Raw genomic sequence first — 16,217 nt, forward strand, 5'->3', positions numbered from 1 at the left:
AAGAGAAATTTTAGATAAATTTATTTTTTACATGAGAAAATTTAAATGATAAAAGATGAATTCCCATGACATTTGGAATTCAATCATTTAAATAGTAAAAGTGGAATTATTGGTATATTTAAATTAATGGATATTTTTATTTAAATTTAAAGAGAAATTTTAGATAATTTTAATTTATGCATGAGAAAATTTAAATGATAAAAGAGGAATTCCCATGACATTTGGAATTCAATCATTTAAATGGTATAAGTGGAATTCTTGGTAAAATTGAAATAATGGATATTTTATTAAAGAAAAGAGAAATTTTAAATAAATTTATTTGATAAAAGAGGAATTCCCATGACATTTGGAATTCAATCAATTAAATGCAAAAAGATGAATTCCCATTATATTTGAGATCCAAGAAATTAAATGAAAAAAAGAGGAATTTTTAGCATAATTCAAATTATGAGTATTTATTAAAAGTGAAATTTTGAGCATTATTGGAAAATATGGGTAGAATTGATTTCTATAAATCCCATGAATCTTTTACTTAAAAGAAGAATATTGAATATATTTCACTTGAGGAATTTGAGAAAGAATATGAAAATATCGCCATTGAGAAAAAGTACCTTTAACTAGGCCAAGTAATTGGTAGAAATTTAGAAAAGTCCCATCTGTATCAAAAATAGAAAATGTTACTAAATGTGAATAGATGTGAATAAGATGTGAATGAAGAGATGAGAATGAGATGTGAGGATATGTGATAGGAGGATGTGATGTAATGTAAATGGATGTGGATGTGGATGTGAATGAAGAGATGAGAATGAGATGTGAGGATATGTGAAAGGATGTGATGTGATGTAAATGAATGTGGATGTGGATGTGATAAGATGTGATGTGATGTAAATGGATGTGGATGTGGATGTGATGTGATGTGATGTGATGTAAATGGATGTAGATGTGGATGTGATAGGATGTGATGTGATGTAAATGAATGTGGATATGGATGTGATAAGATATGGTGTGATGCAAATAAATGTGGATGTGGATGTGATAAGATGTGATGTGATGTAAATGGATGTGAATGAGATGTCATGTGATGTGATGTAAAGGGATGTGGATGTGAATGTGATGAGACGTGATGAGACGTGATGAAATGTGATGTGATGTGAATATATGTGGATGTGAATGTGAATGTATGGATGGATGTGGATAGACGTGCATGTGAATGACTGGATGGATGTGGATGAATGAGATGGAATGTTTATGGATGTGATAAGATATGGATGGATGTGGATGTGATGTAATGTGGATGGAATGAATGAGATATGATATGGATAGATGTGGATGTGATGTAAATAGATCAAATGGATGTAATGTGATGCCAAATAGATGTGATGTGATGTGAGATGGATGTGATGTGAATTAGGATAGATGTGAATGTGATGTGATGTGATGTGATGTGATGTGAATCGGGATAGATGTGAATGAATGAGATGTGATGTGATGTGAATGGATGAGATGTGATGTGAATGGATGTGATGTGATGTGATGTGGATCAGGGTAGTTGTGAATGGATGAGATGTGATGTAATGTGATGTGGATATGGGTATATGAGAATGGATGAGATGTGATGAGGATAGATGTGGATAGATGTGATGGGATGTAATATAATGTGATTGGATGAGAATGGATGAAGGACGATGGGAATACATATGATTGAATGTGGATTAAGCAATGTGATGGGATGTAATATAATGTGATTGGATGAGAATGGATGAAGGACGATGGGAATACATATGATTGAATGTGGATTAAGCAATGTGAATTGATGTAGAAGAATGTGGAATAACGAGAAATGATGTGGAACAATGTGGAAAGATGAGAGTTCATTAGAAATTGTATTTATGACCTATTTTTAAATGACTGTTTTATGTCAAGAATGGTGGGAAAGCATTTTGACCATCTTGTGAATGAGGTTGTGGGAGACCAAATTGATAAAGATGCAACAACTGACGGAGAGTCAACAGAAGACGTCTCGCATAGCAAGGTCGGCCGAGATCTTGAACAGCCTTGGTTGGATTTAAATGGTGAGCTTCCAGTCAGTGGATGAGGGACCAAGGAAGTGGACTATGAGTGAAGCGCTAGGTGACCTCCAAAGGATCCTAGAGGTTGCTGACCATACGGTGCTCAGCGGGCTCTAGGTCGTCGAAGATACCCACGCGTGCGTTGAGGAAGAAAATGGAACAAGGTGTTAGAGTTGTTTTCTGAAATCGGGCATGGATCTGGTTGATTGACCTTGCTCCTCCTCAACGGGTGAGTCCATGGCTCTTTTATATGGATCTGTTGGTTGATCTTGCTGATCTTCAACGGAGAGTCCATTTGGATTTTTATAAGTGAATATATTTTCGGGTACTATGAGCTAGGGACTATTGAAAAGGCCCTTGAGTGAAGAGATGGTGAGCGTTCTGGTTGCCAATGATGCCATAGGTACACCGATGAAAGAATGATTGGAAATTAGAATTCGACCAGATATTTTGGAGGATTATGATCAGTGATATTATGGTTTCATTAAAAGATTGTTTTAAAGACAACTGAATCAGGATCCTAGAGGGTGTTGAGCATACGGTGCTTGGCTCTTGGTCGCCGAAGATACCCACGCGTGCGTCGACGAGGAAGAAAATGGAACAAGGTGTTAGAGTTGTTTTCTGAACTCGGGCATGGATCTGGTTGATTGACCTTGCTCCTCCTCAACGGATGAGTCCATGGCTCTTTTATATGGATCTGTTGGTTGATCTTGCTGATCTTCAACGGAGAGTCCATCTGGATTTTTATAAGTGAATATATTTCCGGGTACTATGAGCTAGGAACTATTGAAAAGGCCCCTGACAGGTGGTGAGCATTCTCGTTGTTGCCAATGATGCCATAGGTACATCGATGAAAGAATGATTGAAAATTAGAATTCAACTGGATATTTTGGAGGATTATGATCAGTGATATTATGGTTTCATTAAAAGATTATTTTAAAGATAGTTGAATATGTGAAACAGGCAATTTCATATTGGGTGTGTAAGTGGTGTGACTATCTTGAAGTTTGCATGAAGCACCGGCTAGGGGGCCTGGAAACTCTTTTCCCTGGTACTCGGGACAAAACATAACCAAATTTCTAAATGGATCCTATCACTACAGTGGTTGGGCAGTTGGCTTGGGTGGTTGGCTAACCCATGGGACTAGATGGCGTTAGGCTAGACTGATGGATCCCTAAAATGAGACTCAATTCTGTTATGTTACGATAGATGAAGTAAATCCCGGATAGTCCTTGTTCTATGGAAAATAATCAACAACTGTGCCTCTTGACGAGGAAAAAAGCGTTGGTCTCTATGATCCAAGTGCAAGTCTCTTCCTTAATCTGACCATGTGACTTACTGGTTCGATCGAATCAGTTTGGTTAGTTCAGGCTCTTGACTATGTTAGAATAAAAATATCCTGGAGGAATCGCCCATGCACCGAGGGATTAGTCTCTTGTCCGGATATCCGTGAGTGAGGCCCCGAGTGAGAGGCTCTGTCTTGCGCAAGAATTGCTACTTCCGCTGCTAGCACCCCTGAATTCGTTGCACAGAGGGGGCAAGGATCTTTCATGGAACATCCCACACAACAACCTCTATCAAAGGGCATGCACCATGCACCCAATGTGCTATTACCTCCACCAGTCTTGGGATCGTAAACCACCTCCACCAGTCTTGGGATCGCAAACCACCTCCACCAAGGGTGAAACCTCTTGATCAAGTAATCTTTGAGAAGCCTATTGACTACCAAGAATATGAGGTAGATGTCAAATCCACCCCCTACCTCTTTGAGGAACCCACAAAGCTTCATCCCGAATGTAGTGGATGGGAGAGTGGGAGAGGGGTAGTCAAACCAATTTACCAACTTGTTGTTGCGATGGGAAGGGGCAAGGAAATTAACACCATAGCTAGAAGAATGCCTCTTCAATGTTACCATTGTTATGATCCCGATTGAGTTTGAGAATTCCCTCTAAAGTTTCCTCAACTCTACCAAGCGATACCCTCAAACATGCCACAAACTACTTGTAACCATTGTGGCATAGATGGCTAGATTAAGGACTCCCCCAACAAGATTGTGGTGACAAGCCCACAAGCAAGATCCATCATCACACCCCTAATTGGGGTAAGCAATCAAACTCAAAAACAGATCCTAAAAAATCTAGATCACACACCTTTGAATGCTATCATTGGCCTCGATAGCGAAATCTAAGAAGAAGAAGAAGAACATGGGAAAAAAATCGATTAAGAATGGAAAAATGTAGGAAACCAAAAAGATAAATCTTGTGATGCCTCAAGAGCCAGTCTTCATTAGGGACCTAGATGAGGACTCGGAGTCCTTGGACACAAGAGCCAATTCTAAATAGGGTAAAGAAATACCCTCCAAAACTAAGATCACAAGGAAGGAGTCCCCATGAGAACCTGTAATTTCTGAAACTAGATCACACATGAGAAAACTTGGCTATTATCCTGACCCTCATAAGGCATTTGAGTAGCTCCAAGAATTTAGTGATTTAGTTACAAAAACACAAGAGGAGCTTGAACGAAGACCCAAGTAAGTGAGAGTGATATATTGTATACCCTAGTACCTTAACGTCTAATATTGAGGTTCACAAACCTCTAAATGTGCCGAGTGTCATCATGGAAGAGACTGAGGCCTCCACCTCTCATAGTTTGATCCATGATTGGTTCAAGGGGCAACTACCATATAGAAACCCTGATCCTATATCTTGGAGATGGGATTTTCCAGTATCACCAACACCTATTTATTACAACTATAAGTACCCGATTGAGTGGAGATCCTGAATTGTTTGAAGCGAGATGAGAGATCTCCTTAATGGAGAACTCAATGTCGAATTACCACCATTTGCTGACATGCATAAGACACGTCCCCAATATACAATGGAGACACCTCGAGTTGTACCCAAATCAATAGTCCCAGAGTGGAAAAAGAAATACCAAATCTATGGTTAAAATTTCACTTAACAAACTGGGGAAATACTTTGAAGGTAATGAGTCTAACACACTACTACCAGTCTACCAAGGGCATCATAGTAATGGGAGTCCTAGATGGTGATGCGGGAGTGATAATAATCACTAAGAAATGCTGGGAGAAAATGGCCAAGCCACATCTAGAAGTGTGAAACATGATTGTCAATATGTGGTTATAGAGCTGTGACCAAACCTATTGGGATGTTATGATATTAAAAGATCAAGGTTCTCAAACATAGGGTTAAACATACCTTCCTTGTTATGGACTTTTCCAAACAACCCAAATCATATGAAATGATATTAGGAAGCCCATTCATGAGAGAGGCAAAGATGGTACATGACTAGTCTAAGAACCATGTCTAGCTCCAATTCAATGATTCCATCATCAAGGTTGATCTTGTGGCTAGCCGTGTACATCCTATGGGTAGTGGAGGAATTTTTAAAGACCATAGATACCATGACTTATTCAGCCCCATTGCAATACTCCTATACTTGTAAAGAAGAGACTGATGCAAGAAAGAATCCAATCCACAAGGATGATTTGAATTGGATACATATGATTGCCACAATCGATATCTGGGGAATAAGAGGATCTACATGGGTTACATTTGACACAGTGAGGAGCTCCCTAAGGTTGTGCCCCTACAAATGATTCGTGCTCAAAAACAGAGATTGAAAGCGACACTAACTCCTTGGTCACCACAAGCAAAACAGAGTTAACAATATCAAAAGAAACTATAAGGAGTAGCTCTAAATTTGACACACTGATGAGTCTCAATCTAAAGAAAGGGATGAAGTTTATCAAGACTCCAAGGAGCATCTTCAAAGATGGCAGAGACATAAATGCTATGTAGCCAATCATCATAGAAGGCTGCAAGAGAGGACAACTACCACCCAATGGCTACAATACATTGGTGCATTCGATTCACATCATAAGTTTACTAACAAGTGGGGAGAGGAATTACAAAAAATTATGTACTACAAACCTCCTTCCACTGAGTTGATAGCCAAAATCAATGTAGCAGATGAACCAAAACTTAATCATTCCACAAGGCAGAAGAAGAACAAAGAGTTGGCCCAAAAAGAGAGGGACACAAGAGCTAAGGCAACTGAAGAAAATCAAGTACCAATACCTAACTTATGCATTGCACCTGAGCATTACAAGTCATACACCATAGGGGAATGCAAGTTAGTGTTTGATAATGCCAAACGTAACCCAACAAGTGAGAGTGGAGGAGCCTATGATGGGCCTACAAAGGTCAAAGCAGTAAATTTCATTGAACTAGGAGAAGATCCTAAGGCTATCTACATAGCCAAGGACTTAAATAAGGCCGAGGAGACTAAACTTGTAGCTCTCCTCAAGGAGTATAGGGATTACTTTGAGTGGAAATACCACAATATGAAGGGAGTTCCACAGAGGTGGTACAACACACCATCCCCATGGTACCCAATGCTAAAGTAGTCCAACAATGATCATATCCAATGAATCCCAAATATGTAAGCATTGTTAAGGAGGAGATCGATAAACTCATTGAGTGTGGATTCATCTATGAGATTGAACACTCAGAATGGGTTTCTGGTTGTGCCCAAAAACAATGGATATGGAAAACTTAAAGTGTGTATTAATCTCAAAAAAGTGAATGTTGCCATGCACAGGTATCACTACCCTTTGCCATATTCATAACATGTGCTCGAATGATTTATGGGCAAGGAGGCTTACAGCTTTTGGATAGATATTCAGGCTATAACAAATTTTGATTGCACTTGAGCACTAAGCCAAAACAGTGTTTATCTGAGCATGGTGTGTATGCTTACAAAGTTATGCCATGTGGTCTAACCAGCCACATTCCAAAGACTTATGAATATTGATTTTAAGGACTTCTTAAGAAAGTTTCTTGAAGCTTCCTTGGATGATTATGCATTCATTCATCTTGGAAAGATAACCAGCATGCCTAATGTAAGATTCCTCCCCAGCCCCTCAAGATGTCTAGTATCTTCCCCTGTAATCAAATCCTCTTCAGATATATAAAAGATCTTGTTTCTACCTATTTTGGCTTAGAGAGAGAAAATGTTCTAGAGAGAGGTTATTCAGATTTTAGATATTTTTGGATGGAAAAATATCTCTTCTTATTAAAATAAATTCCCCCGAAACAAAAGTTCAAAAAGATTTTCAGAAGGTGCATTAGAAATCAATTATAATCTGTTCAAAAGGCCTTATCCTAGGGGTCCAGATTTTCTGAAATTTTTAGATTAAGGTTTTGAGGGGCCAATCAGATTCATCCAAATGTGCGGAGGAGATAAATAGAAGAAATAAAGAAAATTCTCCCAAAAATGAGTAAATACTCACATAAGATGAAGAGTGGACTAAGGACCAAAGAAAATACTAAAAAAATAAATTTTTGACACCTCAGATGTGGGGATTCCCCCTTAATGATTCCTTCAAGCAGCTGAACCATATGGCTACGTTGCAGTGGTGTGGGTGGCTGATGCATTGATACCGAGGTGGGACTGGGTTTTTGCTTTCCGTTGGATTTGTCAGCATTTTAGGGTTCCCAGGTCTTATAGTTTATCGCCGTGGAGTGTGATTAAGGAGAAATTAGATTCGTTTCGGAATATTCTAGCCCTCGAGGCTGCTATACCATGGGCTGATTGGATGCTTAAAAAGCATGGGGATCTTATGCTAGTGTTTGCTAACCAAGTCTACCATTTGTTGGTTAAGGATAAGAGGTGGGTTATTCAAAAAGCCAGCAAAGTCTGGCAGTTAGCTCGAAGACGCTCATGTTGGAAGCATACATTCATGGGTGTTTGGCATTCCAAGATCCCTTTTCAAGGGAAAGTCTTTGTTTGGTAGGTGTTGGTGGGAGGTTTGCCTACAGGGGATCAATTGTGCAGGAGGAAGCTTGCAGCAGCCATAAATGATTAATTTATTCCTCATAGGAATTCGTGAGACTAGTTTTAAATTCAGTTAAGCAAAATACTCAATGAATGAAATTCAGTAAAGTAGTGATTGAAATATTACCCTTCGAGAAAGTTAGTTCAGGGAGAACCTTTCCAGACTCAAACCTTGAATCAGACTATGACCAAGACATAACTCCTTCGTCAGTTTCAAGAAAAGATGATGTGACTAGTTCAGTAATCTACACTCAAATCACCCACCGAATCTAAAATTAAATTGAGACCTTTGATTTTGATCTGAGGATCTAGGTTACAGAATTCATGAAATTCTATTGGAATCTAGACCTGTGATCTAGAAGTATTGGGATACGGAATTAAGATATACTCATTGTATTCAAAAGAAAATAAAAAGTGAAAACTTGCATAGAAGCCATGTTTTCTTAAAGAACTGTCTTACGCTAGAATGCTGGTGGAGGGAGCATTTGGTATATGTGTTTTCTAAGGGAAGTTCGGTTGCAACAGCTGGCGGGGAGTGTTCAAAGGACGGCTCACCCAGGTCTTGACCAGCCTGGGTATGGTGTAAAATGGTGTGCTTCCGGTAGGATGGGCGAGGGCCGATGAAGTGGTCCCTGAGTGAAGTGCCAGGACACCTAAGGAGGATCTTGGAGGGTTCTGACTAGGCGATGCATGGGCTCGCGGTGCTTAGGACACCCATGCGTATGTCGTGGAAGATATATGTATGATGACGAGAAAATTATTGTAATCTATTACTGGATCTTGTTGCTGACCTGCTAGTCTCAACGAAGAGTCCAGAGTGATACTGTTTTATGAGAAACAAGGATGGAATGGAAATTTTGAGTTATGACATCTATAAACCAATAATTGTTTGTCAATGGATTGTTTTATAAATTAAAGTTTGAAGAGGAGTGTGTGTGTATCTGTATTCTAAAGGAAAAGTTAAGAAAGGCATTCAATTATGGGTGGGTGAGTACTTGACTGATTCTACCAATTCCAGTGGTTGGGGGTGGCTAACCCATGGTCCGGATGGCTGGAATCAGTAGAGTTTTAATAATAAAATTGATCAATAGGAATACACTTAGAACTTGAATAGTTAAATAATAACCTGAAGACTTCTCAAATGAATAGATCAACGACTGTGTCTGATTCAATTAGGAAAAAAGCATTGATTCCTTCAAGTTAAGTCTGTAATAGTTTCCCTTCTATCGGGTTTATTCAGATGAAGGTTAGTTCAGTATCTTGACCTCATTAGAAAAATTCGTTAAGAAATTCAAAATGGTGGAATCGTCCTCGTTTTTCAGGCATGAAAATTTTCTCGATTTCGATTTTCGAAATGACCACCAGCTTAGTCTCGTGCCCGGACATTCGAGGGCGAGGCCATGAGTGGGAAACCCTGCCCCACACAAGAGGGAGCTGCTTCCGCTGCCAGCAACAATCAGGAATCCGTTGCGCGGAGGGGGCAGTGGGATCTCACAGTTGGTAGTATCAGAGCACTGTTGTAAATTTAAGTAACAACAACAAAAATTGCTTAAAATTTTAAAGTAAATATGGGAAATAATGTTTTCACTTGTTAATATTATGTTGAATGAACTTCAAAAATTGAAAACTTATAAATTGAATTGGAAATCTATAGATGGATACCCCGAATCTATCTGGCATTCCTGAACTCTCCCAGAGTCAGGATATGATAGCCTTTGCATTCAAGCACCTCATCAACTCTGCTATGACCCGAGTAAGTAGAGTGAGACTCGCACGTCATTTTGAGAGCCTTTACTTTCTTGATCCTCTTGAGTGATGTCGGTATATGTGGTTTTGTAGAGGACGATGTATTAATGTCAGTACCACTCAGCGTCGTCAGAGGCTCAGGCAAAATATTTCCTTAGCCATGATTCTGATAAGGCTAGGGCTTGTTTAGCATGTTCAACTCTTTGATCATTCACCTAGGAACTTCAGAATTTCATGCCGAGTTTTTAGGCATCTTAGCCGCTTTATCCCTAGAAGTAGAATTACTGCACCTCTTTCTGTAATGAATCGTGTGTACCATGGCATGTCTCCTTCGCAGTTTCGCTTCTTTATGCGAATACAATTGAGGCAATGATTTTGGGAGCCGTGATGCTCTATGTATATATCGAAAACTTTTGATAATAAACGATGTTTTGCAAAAAAATTCTAAATTGTTTTCATGATTGTGAATATGGTTAGTAAAATTATCAGAGTAAACCTTGTTTCATGATGTATGATGAAATAATTATCTATTTAAAGAATAAATTACAAAAATTAAATAATCATGAATCTGTTGTCGGAGTTAAGTTGATGAAAATCTCGTTTTATGAGAGTCATGAGGCGCGTGGCCCATGCAAGGCAACCGGATCCTCTAACCGATGACGAAGAGTTAGATCCGGATGTTCAAAAAGCCCTGCACAGATCACAACCTAGTCCCTTCAAGGGTAAAGGGGAGCAGTTAGGTGAAGTAGTGGAAAAGTGGATTGAGGCAATGGAGGAATCCTTTAATGTAACTGGCTATAATGAGAGAAGCAAGATGGCTCTCGCCAAGTTAAAGATTGTGGAAACAGCGTTGCTTGGAGGAATCACTGGGAGACTAACCGTCTCGACCGGAATACCCAAACTTGGACCGATCTTAAAGCTTACCTCAGAAAGAGGTTTTGTCCTCACGGCTTCCTTGAAACTAAAATGAATGAGTTCTTGGAACTAAAGCAAGATAGCCGGACAATTGAAGAGTACCATCAAGCTTTTGCCCTTCTCCTCAAATATTCTCCTCAATTGGATGAAGCAGCTGATGGTGGCCAGGATCATTCGAGGAATGAACGAGCCATTGGACACCTTAGTAAAGAATGCCAAACCTATTTCAATGACAGAAGCAGCAAGAATAGCAAAAGACTTTGCCAAAGCCTTTGTTGTTAAGGTCCCGCCAAAGCTTGCACCCTCTAACTTTAAAAGATTCCAAACCCCGGGAAGTACTTCAAACTTTCCTCCCCCAAAGAGGTAGCAAGGCCCAATTCAGAATCAAGATGCGGGAAGATTCAAAAGTGAAGAAAGACCCTTCCCCCAGAATACTTTCTTAGGAACCCCACCTATTTCAAGGATTCAGAGGGATGAGCTCAGAAGTGAGAAACGGTGTTTTGGATGCCAGGGTTTTGGTCACCAGCTAAAAGACTGCCCGACTCCTACCATGTCAAGGGGACAAGGAAGTCAAGGACCGAGAGTGCAAAGACCAGTCCCTTCCTATCAGTCAAATCAGGGCCATCTCATCAAAATCAGGGAAATCCCAGAAGAACTCCAGCTCAACCATCTGCCTCTGTCTAAGAGTAGCCTCAAAACTCCTTCCCAGAACTTGGGCAACCAAAGAGAAAGAGTTTCGTCTCAAACTGCAACAGCCAGAGCAGTCATAATAGCAGAAGTAGTGGAAGAGGAAAGAGGATAGATTTATGCAGCAATTGAAAACCAAGGACCAAATTGTCAATTTTTCGTCATCCATACTACTCGAGCTGAGTATCAGGGTAAGCCTTTTAAGCTTTTGATTGATTCAAGTAGTACTCATTCTTTCATTTCCCCTGTTTGCTTCTTGCGTAAGCTAGTCTTAGATTAGAAATCAGAGAAACCTATGCAAGTTGAATTGGCAAGTGGGAAGATTCTTTTCACTCACCTTGAGACAGATCGTATTCAGTTCAATCTAGATGGGAATTTAACTGACTATCAGTTCAGAGTTATACCTTTGGGAGTTTTCGATGGGATCCTTGGAATGGATTGGCTCCATAAAAATCAAGGTGACATTCACTGTCATAATGGAACCATTTCCTTCCGTGACCTCCACGGAAATAAAGTTCAAGGAACCAAAATTTCAGGATCCCCAAGTCTGCAGTTAGTAAAGGCTTCTAAGTTACTAAAAGGACTTAGAAAGAAGCACTCATTTATGTTGTCAAAATGAATCTAGTAGACTCAAAGTTAAAAGCTAAAGAACCTAAATGGTTAAGTGATAATGATGATTTATTCCCAACAGAATTAACAGAGATGCCTCCAATTCGAGAAGTAGATCATGTGATAGAATTGACCCCCGGCCGAAGCTCAGCCAGTAGCCAGGAGCCAGGATCCCCAAGTCTGTAGTTACTAAAAGGAATTAGAAAGAAGCAGCTCATTTATGTTGTCAAAATTAATCCAGTAGACTCAAAGTTAAAAGCTAAAGAACCTGAATGGTTAAGTGATTATGATGATTTATTCCCAGCAGAATTAATAGAGATACCTCCAATTCGAGAAGTAGATCATGTGATAGAATTGACCCCCGGAGCTCAGCTAGTAGCCCTCCGCACGTACAAAATGCTAGTTCTTCCTAAAGCCATCAAACTCAAGGAACAGCTTAGACAGCTGTTATTTAGAACAAGGGTTTGTAAGACCCAGTGTTTCATCTAGGGGGGTGCGCCAGTTCTCTTTCAAAAAAAGAAAGATGGAACGCTAAGACTCTGTGTGGACTACAGAGGTCTCAAATCAACTGACAGTTAAGAATAAGTATCCTATCCCCAGAATTGATGAGCTTCTCGACAGGCTAAAGATCTTCACAAAGATAGATCTCAAATCAGGGTATTATCAGATCAGGGTTAATGAGCAAGATATCTTGAAGACAGTCACCATCAATACTCAGTATGGGCATTATGAATTCACTGTCATGCCGTTTGGATTGACAAATGCCCCAGCTACATTCAATCGCTTAATGCAGGACATTCTCATAGAATACTTGGATGATTTTGTTCTTGTTTTCTTTGATGATATTCTGATCTACTCATAGAATGCAGCTGACCATGAAGCTCATGTCAGAAAAGTTCTTGAGATTCTAAGGAAGCACCAACTCTTTGCAAAAAAGAGCAAATGCACTTTCTCTGCCGACCATGTTGAATACTTGGGCTTTCTGGTATCCAAAGATGGAATTTCTCCGGATTTCGCTAAAGTCCAAGCAATCATAGATTGGCCAGAACCAAAGACAGTGAAAGAAGTCTGGTCTAAAAAAGGATGTGCTTAATCATGTACGTCAATGTCTAACTTGTCAGAAAGTCAAGGCCGAGAGAGAAAAAATGCCTGGGAAGTTACATCCATTAGACATCCCCCAGATGAAGTGGAAATGCATCAGTATGGATTTTATTACTGGATTATCCTCAGTGCAATCACGTTACAACTCCATCTTCGTGGTAGTTGATAGACTAACCAAAGTTGCCCATCTGATTCCAGTAAAAGAAACCTACACTGCCAGTGGATGTGGCCAGAGTGTTCCTCAAAGAAATCTTCAGATTGCATGGCCTACCCAGAAGAATAGTAAGTGATCGAGATTCCAAATTCATGTCAGGATTTTGGACTGAATTTTTTGAAGTAGTAGGAACTTTCTTGGATCTCAGCACAGCTTACCACCCCGAGACTGATGGTTAAACTAAAAGAGTGAACCAAGTAATCGAAGATATACTTTGGTCATGCTGTGGTGGCAGGGAACCCAAGAAGTGGCTAAGCTATCTGCACCTAGTCGAGTTCGCCTACAATGCTTCTTATCACAGAAGTATTGGGATGAGCCCTTTCAAAGCTTTGTATGGACAAGATTGCTTAACTCCATTAACTTGGTCCGACCCATTGATTAGGGTCGAGATGTCCAGACAGATGCTTGATGACATGGAGCAGCAGATGCTTGATGACATGGAGTAGCAGATGCAGCCAATTCGTAAAGATATAAAAGTTGCCCAGGATAGACAGAAGCATTATGCAGCTAAGAAGAGGTCAGACAAAAAATTCGAAGAAGCAGATATGGTCTTCATTTGAGTACGCCCCAAAAGAAGTTCTCTATCTCTTGTGGGAAGTACAAGAAGTTATCCCCCAGATATTGTGGACCATATCTGATTACAAAGAAAGTAGGTGACTTAGAATACGAGCTTTTTCTCCCTCCTCATCTCAAAGTACATAATGTATTTCATGTCAGCCTTCTTAAAAAGTATATACCAAGCCCAAATCATGTGCTTGATGATGAAATCTTAACTTCTTCAATCCAAAGGCAGATGGAACTCCAACGTAAAGAAATCCTTGATGTTCGAGAAAAGGTTCTCAGGAACAAAATTCTGAGAGAATTATTGGTCAAATGGAAGTTCTATCCTTTTGAAGATGCCACCTGGGAAAAAGAAGCCAAACTGTTGTTGCGAGATTATCCCCAGTTTGCGAGATGAGGACATCTTACATTTTTCAAGTGGGAGAGAATTTAAGATTCCTCCCTAGCCCCTCAAGATGTCCAGTATCTTCCCCTGTAATCAAATCCCTCTTCAGATATATAAAAGATCTTGTTTCTACCTATTTTGGCTTAGAGAGAGAAAATGATCTAGAGAAATGTTATTTAGATTTTAGATATTTTTGGATGGAAAAATATCTCTTCTTATTAAAATAAATCCCCCCAAAACAGAAGTTCAAAAACATTTTCAAAAGATACATTAGAAATCAATTATAATATGTTCAAAAGGCCTTATCATCCTAGGGGTCCAGATTTTTAAAAAATTTTAAATTAAGGTTTTGAGGGGCCAATTAGATTCATCCAAATGTGTGGAGGAGATAAATAGAAGAAATAAAGAAAATCCTCCCAAAAATGAGTAAATACTCACATAAGATGAAGAGTGGACTAAGGACCAAAGGAAATACTAAAAAAATGAATTTTTGACACCTCAGATGTGAGGATTCCTCCTCATGAAGGAGGCACCTATTTCACATGTGTGGTGAAGTTTTAAATTATCAAATATTGAGATATTTTATCTCTCCTCTCTCCTAATTCAAGTCTAGTTCCAAACAGTAAGCTAAACTGACCCAAAAATGGTCAAAAATTGACCAAACTGATCTAGAAAATTCTAGAATCAGTTTGCTTGGTTAGAAGCTCACTTTTTCCTATAAATAGAAGCCTCCCCCTTTGTTGAAGCTTAATAGTGTTTTATGCACTATTACTCTACTCCTCCCCAAAGCCAAAAACTATGAATTTCTTAATAATTCATTATTTTTTGACCTTTTCCTCTTCTAAAGAATTGGTGGCCACTCTTGTTGCAAACAAGAGTAGATCCCTCAAACCATCAAGCCAAAGGAAAGCTCTATGCATAGAAAGATGCATATTGGTTATTTTTTTATTTTAAAAGAGTGATTTTCATTAGATTTAAATTCTATGCATAGAAAGATGCATATTGATTATTTTTTTATTTTAAAAGAGTGATTTTCATTAGATTTAAGTTCTATGCATAGAAAGATACACATTGGATAAATTTTTTATCATAAAAGTGTTACTTTAATCAATATTGATTTTTATGCATAAAATGATGCATAAAAGAATTTCTTTTATTATAAAAGTGTTACTTTCATCATTATTGATTTTTATGCATAAAATAAATTTTTTTAATTATAAAAGTATTACTTTTATCATTATTGATTTTTATGCATAAAATGATACATAAAAAACTTTTTTATTATTATAAAAGTATTACTTTCATCATTATTGATTTTTATGCATAAAATGATACATAAAAGAATTTGTTTTATTATAAAAGTGTTACTTTCATCAATCTTGATTTTTATGCATAAAATGATGCATAAAAGAATTTTTTTTATTATAAAAGTATTACTTTCATCATTATTGATTTTTATGCATAAATAGATGCATAAAAGAATTTTTATTATAAAAGTGTTACTTTCATAAAAAATAAATTTTTATGCATAAATAGATGCATAAAAGGATTTTCTTTTATATAAAAGTGTTACTTCCATAGAAGTTGGATTTTATGCAGAAATAGATACATATAAAAAAAATTTATATCAAAATAAGAGTTCTCTTTAATCATTGTTTAAATCCCATGAATATTGGTAAATGAATAAGTAGATACTCTGTGAAGGAAAATTCTACTATTTCATATTCTCTAGAATGGTAATGCGAAAATTCAAAAGATCTATCGAAGTCAAAATTTTAGATAAATAATTAATTTATTCCTCATCGAAATTTGTGAGACTAGTTTTAAATTCAATGCATAGAAAGATGCATATTGGTTATTTTTTTATTTTAAAAGAGTGATTTTCATTAGATTTAAATTCTATGCATAGAAAGATGCATATTGATTATTTTTTTTATTTTAAAAGAGTGATTTTCATTAGATTTAAGTTCTATGCATAGAAAGATACACATTGGATAAATTTTTTATTATAAAAGTGTTACTTTAACCAATATTGATTTTTATGCATAAAATGATGCATAAAAGAATTATT

Source organism: Cibotium barometz, chromosome 43, assembly GCF_041138505.1.
Source record: "Cibotium barometz isolate CiBa-2024 chromosome 43, ASM4113850v1, whole genome shotgun sequence".
Lineage (NCBI taxonomy): Eukaryota > Viridiplantae > Streptophyta > Polypodiopsida > Cyatheales > Cibotiaceae > Cibotium > Cibotium barometz.